Below are 6,899 nucleotides of genomic sequence, written 5' to 3' on the forward strand. Positions count from 1 at the left end.
ACAACAACAACAAAAACAAACAAAGAAGTGCAATAGCTATTTTTATTCTTTTCACCAGTATGACAACCCGCACAAATAGGAAGTACAGTAGTAAATTGATGCAGACTTTAAGAGAAATTAACAGCCATGTAAATAGTTGAGATAATTCCACGAGGTTTGTCAATAAATATTTTCTGAAAAAAATTTAGGGAAAGCTATTTGCATAATTTCCAGTAATATAATAAATTCCTAAGGGAAGTATGCTTACTGTTAACATTTTATTCAAGTTTGTACATTCAGAGTTACAATTAATCTGTGGGGAGAGGCTGCTGAGATTGTATAGTCTCCAGCTTCAAATAATTTTCGGACCTATTTTTAGTAAATTTCTATAAACTAGGTAGCAACTGATAAGGATACCTCCTTTTAGAAGAGGTATTTACTAACTGTAATGTAATATCCTGATTTATAGGGCTGGTTCCCCTGCCTTGCAATGACATATTTAAAGTCATGCTTTTATTTTCAAGTGAAATTGAGGGAAAACTGAAACTTTGTGTCTTTGTTTAACTCCTGCTTTCAACTTTCCCAGACCTTCCCCTGAGCATTAAATATACTTTTTAATATACTAATAACATGTAACCACTGACTATTTATTTAGATGATTTTTGTTTGTTATGAACTGAATTGTGCCTATCCCCATTCGTAGGTTGAAGTCCTTAACCCCCAATTTGACCGTATTTTGAGATAGGGCTTTATATGGAGGTATTTAAGATTAAGTGAGGTCATTTAAATGAGGTTAAATGTGGCCCTAATTCCACAGGGATTGTATCCTCATAAGAAGTTTTCATAAGAAGAGGAAAAGACACCAGAAATTGCTCTCTCCATGAGCACACAGAGGAAAGAACTTATGACTCTATTGCCTAGTAAAAGAGAGGGACATGGCATTGAAAAACTGGCAGTGGCCACCGATTTCATGCATGTGCTCTGATGCTCTTGTGGATCTCCAAATAATTTTGGAGACTGTTTACACATGGTTGAAGAACTACAAGAACACTGATGTGCAGCAGATCCAGACCACAGGTATTTGGTCATCACTAAAAACAGATTTACCAATGGGAATTTGCCAGTTTCTGTTTTTCAGAGCAGCTGTTTGCTTCTATGTGCTCAGTAACATTCAGTTTTGTTTACTGATTTGCCCTTTTGGATAGATCACTGTGCTAGTCACCATGAAGAATTATAAAGAAAATCAGACTTCTAGACTTCGTATTGAAGACACACATATTTATCTGAAAATCTTCCACAAACCCCACTTGAATGAGTGTAGAAGAACAGAAAAGGTATAAACTTGTAGTCAGAATAGGAGCAAATGGCAAATAAAAGGTCTCAGTTAAATTTTAGGTAGCGGGGGTCTGGATGAGGAATTGTGAGGCAAGGTATTGCTGTTTTTTCTTTTAAATAAGATTTTAGGACTATTTACTTTTTCTCATTAAAAATAGGGATATTATTTTGATAAGATAATTCATTTTTTTTTTAAATAAAGAAATTATGAACACAAGTCTTGCTATCCCTGGCTCTTCTGGGGAAGAGGTGGGTTAGTATTCAGGGAACTGCAGTGGTCACTGTCACAGAAACAAAGGCACTATCCTTTGCTGTGTGAGGGGTGCCCCTGTCCCCATTCTCTTGCTATATGCAACCCTGATAATATATCTTGGCACTGGCAACACATCTCAAAGAGGCAACTGTCACAGGTTAAAATTTACAGTCACAAACTCATATTTTTTGAAATGTAACTTAAACTTTCCCAAGAGTGTTTATTTCTGTTCAGGGGAAAACACTTAATAGTGCCACTTCCAGGAACACTGTTTCAAAATAGTTGCTTTCAGGATACATAGTTCAGTATACAAAAATACCTTTTTTTCCAGGTGATTTTCCCTTATCTAGGGGTTTCAAGGGGAAGCGAACCCTGGGTACCACCAGTGTGCAGGAATCTTGGTTATATCTCCCTACAAACAAGACCCTCCTCTTAGCTCCTTCTAGGAATGTCGATCTGCTACGTCTTGACTATGTCTTTCATCCTTTCCCTGAACTATCTCGCTCCTCAGTATAGGTTGCCAGATTTAGTAACTAAAAAATATAAAATGCCCCTGTAGTTACAAGATGGCAACCCAGAGCTTGGCACTGTTACACTGAAGTGGGAGATGGTCTCCTCCTCACTCTGAACATAGCAATGAGGCCCCTGGGAAAAGCAGTGTTTGAGACTCTGGGCTTAATAACCGTGAAGTTTTCGGAATAGCATGAGCCCTAGAAATTCACTGGGAGCAACCAAGCGCTCTTCCAGGAGACCAGCATCTACCTCAGACTCGAGCTCCTCTATCGTGACCTTGGACCTGCCAAAAGAATCACAGAGAAGGAATAAAAGGAAATTGGGATGAAGATGACAAAGCAGAAGATGTGGGAGCATTCTCTGTGGTCAGTGAGGAAGTCTTGAGGAATAGTCATTAAAAGAAGCAAAGTGTAGGAAGGTTAAATTTCAATCTGATAGTGAAGGGGCTTTTAAATGTTTCAGCGGTTTGGTTGTACTTTCTGGAGGAGGACAGTTTTCTGGATTTGGTAAAGGCACTGCAGTGCAACCTTCACAAGGACTGTCAAATGGAAAGAGCAGTAATTAGTGCCCCTTCCCTCAATAGTCCAAAGACTGGGACGTGGACCAAGGCAGCCTTTGATTCTATTACTTCAAAAGGTTAGAAAAAAGAGTTCAAATCCCAAAACTAATGGCCCTTTTCCTGTCTTTATTGGGATAAAGCATACCAATGGAATGCTAGTAACAAGAAGTCAGCTGTGTTAGACTTTTTCTTCATGATTGGATAGTGAAGCATGTGACACAAACCCACTCTGATCTGGCACCTATCTTTAAAGACTGTAAGAAATATTTAGCAAACATTAAACATGGGAACAGTGGCAGTAATAATAATCAAAATGGGACTAACAAAATGTTGGTGGAAACACAGTCTCTTTCCCTATTTGGTTCAAACAAATTACAACAAGAATCATCATTTTTGTTTCATGACAGCAAAACTAAAGCTACATCTGAAAAGAAAGTGAAGTCTGTGTCTGAAAAGACAATGGACCCATTGCTAGGAGCAACAGACGCTTTTGCAAGAAAATTGATGCCTCTGTTTTAGGCTTGTTAAGCTTTGGCCCTCTGACTGGATTTTTATTTTCCCTTGGCAAACCAGCTTTTTTGGCAAAAATATTACACAGAGTAAACCAGTTTCTTCACCATTTTTCACTACAACATTGGTGAGCCAAGCAGAAAATGGCAGAAATGAATACAAAGGTAGAGATAAAGGAAGAGATGATGAACCACCCAAAATAGTAATTACTCAAGTAAAAGGAGATGCTTTTTACTCCAAAGACGATAAACTATTTTATAAGAAAATGAATTTAAAGAGAAGGGTATAGGTACCCTGCATTAAAACCTATAGTAAATCAGAAGCACAGCATTTACTGCAGGCAAACACCAATTCAGGAAATATACTGCTGAATGTTTTGATCCCACCTATAACTGCTCTAAAACATGAAATTTACTTTAAAGGTGGAGGGAGTCTCTGAGAATATATGATGTCACATTAATATTTAATATTCAAAATATGCTGCACCTCTGTGTTACTTCATAGTCTCTCCAGGTGTACCTGGGAGTCCTCAAGGTTGTCTCACAGGTGTCAGTAAATAGTGTATTCATGGTCACTGACTCAGGCTGCCTATGTGAGGTCCACTGTGCTAACAATCTGAGAAACATGCCCTTTACCATCAGCACAGCTGCTAGAGCCCCTGAAAGGAATGCTGCACTGCAGGGGCAGGTGCCCTGTGGACCTTCTTGTCTCTGTTTCCAGCAAAACAGAGTGGTGTTCCATAGTGGTTGCCTTGACTGGTCTAGCCAGGCTGTTATGAGGAGGGTAGGATGAGGAGCCATCCCCTTTATTTTTTTCTTCCTTTCACTTTCTCATTGGAATTGAAAAGTCCAATAACTGAAATAAAAAATTAACATCATTAGAGGCATTCGACAGCAGATTTGAACAGGCAGCTTAAAGGAGGTAGGGAACAGAGATATATATGAAGAAAGTTTTTGTATACTACTAAAATTAAGTTAGTATTAACCTGAATAGGTTGTTATAAATTAAGATGATGATGATGATAATTCCCAATGCAACCACTAAAAGAAAAAAAAAAAGAAAAACTAAAAATTATATAGTAAAGGAGCAACAAGAGAATTAAAACGGTAAACAAGAAAATAGCCATTTAACACAAAAGAAGACAAAAATGGAGGAAAGGAGGAACAAAAGGACATAAGATATATAGAAAATAAAGAGCAAAATGACAGGCATAAATCTTATCTGTAATTTAGTTAAAGTAAATTTATTAAACTCCCCAGTTAAAAGGCAGAGGAGATTGGCAGAATTAGTAAAACAAACAAACAAACAATTGAGTCCCCAAATAGATGAAAGAAAAACTGACAGAATTAAAGGGAAATATAGATATATCAACAATAATAGAAGATTATTATTATACCTCATTAAAAATGTATGGAACAACTAGAAAGATGATCAGCAAGGAAATAGAAGACTTGATTGATACTATAAATTAACTAGACCTAACAGACATCTATAGAACACTCTACTGAAGAACAGTTGATTATACATTCTTCTCTAGTGCATATGGAGCATTCTGCAGTATAGATCATATCAAGGCCATAAAAAGCCTCAAAAACTTAATAGGATATAAATCTTACAATGTATGTTCTCCAACCACAATGGACTAAAATTAGAAATCAATAACAGAAGGATATTTTGGAAATTCATAAACATGTGGAAATTAAACAATGCATTCCTATATAACTAATAAGTGAAGGAAGAAATCAGAGATACTAGAAAATTATTTGAGATGAATAAAAATGAAAAGAAAACATATCAAAACTTATGGGATTTAGCAATAGCAAAAGGGAAATTTATAGATGTACATGCTTACAATAAAAAAAAAAACATATCTCAAATCCATTATCTAATCTTCCTTCTTCCTTCTTAAGAAACTGGGAAAGACAATCAAACTAACCAAAAGAAAGAAATAATACAGATTTGAGTGAAAAAGTCAATTAAATAGAAAAGAGAAGGTATAGAGAAAATTAATGAAACTTCCAAAAAATAAGGGAGAAGGGAACCATTCCTAGCTAACTATTTTAGGCCAGTGTTTTCCTGATAGGAAAACCAGACCAGGATATCACAAGAAAAGAAAACTATAGGCCAATACACCATATGAATATGAACCTCCAAATCCTCAACAAAATACTGGCAAATCAAAACAAGCAGTATATGAAAAGGATTAAACACCAAGACCAAGGGGGATTTATCCCAAGAATGCAAGCTTGGTTCAACAGATGAAAATCAATCAATGTAATACATCATATTAGTAGAATAAAGTAAAAATACATACATACATACATACACCAAACGAACCACCTGATCATCTTAAGAGAGGCAGAAAAGAATCTGAAAAAATCCAACACCTTTTAATGACAAAAACATTCAATAAATAAGGAATAGAGGGGAACTTCCTCAACCTGATAAATGACATACATGAAAAATCCATGGCTAATATAGTATATAATAGTGAAACACTGAAAACTTTCCTCCTAAAATCAGGAATAAGACAAACATGCCAGCAATTTTCACTTCTATTCAACATTGTACTACTGGATCTGGCCAAGACAATTAAGCATGAAAAAGAAATAAAACACATCCAGATTAGCAAGGAAGATGTAAAAACTCTTATTTTCAGATTATATGGTCTTTCATGTAAAAAATCCTTTAAAGTCCATAAAAAAACTATTAAAGCTAAAAAACAAGTGTAGTTTGGTTGCGGGATACAAGATCAATATAAAAATTGGTTGTATTTCTATATACTAGAATTAATAATTCTAAAATGAAATTGAGAAAACAACTCCATTTACATTAACATTAAAAATACTTAAGAATAAATTTAACAAAAAATGTACAAGATTTATAGACTGAAAACTACAAAACGTTGAAAGAAATGAAAGAAAACCTAAATAAGTGGAAAGACATCCTGTGTTCATGGATTAGAAGACAATATTGTTAAGATAGCAATAATCCCCAAATTAATCTACACATTCATCACAATATCTATTAAAATTCCAACTTCCTTTTTTACAGAAATGGAAAAGATTATCTTAAAATTTATGTGGAATTGCAAGTGTCCCAAAATAACCAAAAAATCCTGAAAAAGAGGAAAAAATTGGAGAGTTCATACTTCCTGATTTCAAAACTTACTATAAAGATACATAAATCAAGATTCTGTGGTACTCAAAGATATGCATATAGATTAATATAATAGAATTGAGAATCCAGATAGCAACATTTATAGTTAATTTATTTTTGACAAGGTTGCCAAGACAATTCAATGAAGAAGAGTGCTCTTTTCAACAAACGATGTTGAGAGAACTGGATATCAACATGCAAAAAAAATGAATTTTTACCTTTATTTTTACCATGTAATATAATTCACACAAAATTGATTAAGGACCTAATGTAAGCACTAAAACTAAAAAACTCATAGAAAAAATCATACATGTAAATTTTCACAACCTTGGATTAGGTAATTATTTCTTATTTATAACACAAGAAGCACACAACACCAAAGAAAAAGTAGATAAAGTGGACAAAATTAAAATTCAAAATTTTGCGTTTTAAAGGGTAGCATCAAGAAAGTGAAAAGAGAACCTAGAGAGTAAGAGAAATATCTGCAAATCACTTATTTGATAAGAGTCTAGTATCCAGAATATGTAAAGAGCTCTCACAACTCAACAATAAAAATACAAATATCTCAATTTAAAAATGAGTAAAGTATCT

At 34.6% G+C, this 6,899-nt stretch overlaps 1 pseudogene; it reads left to right on the forward strand.

The window, feature by feature from the left end:
• The first annotated feature begins 914 nt into the window (after positions 1 to 914).
• Positions 915 to 3,588, forward strand: LOC103016180 (nuclear pore complex protein Nup50-like; annotated as a pseudogene).
• The last annotated feature ends 3,311 nt before the right edge of the window (positions 3,589 to 6,899 follow it).

This window comes from Balaenoptera acutorostrata, chromosome 14, assembly GCF_949987535.1.
Source record: "Balaenoptera acutorostrata chromosome 14, mBalAcu1.1, whole genome shotgun sequence".
Classification (NCBI taxonomy): Eukaryota; Metazoa; Chordata; class Mammalia; order Artiodactyla; family Balaenopteridae; genus Balaenoptera; species Balaenoptera acutorostrata.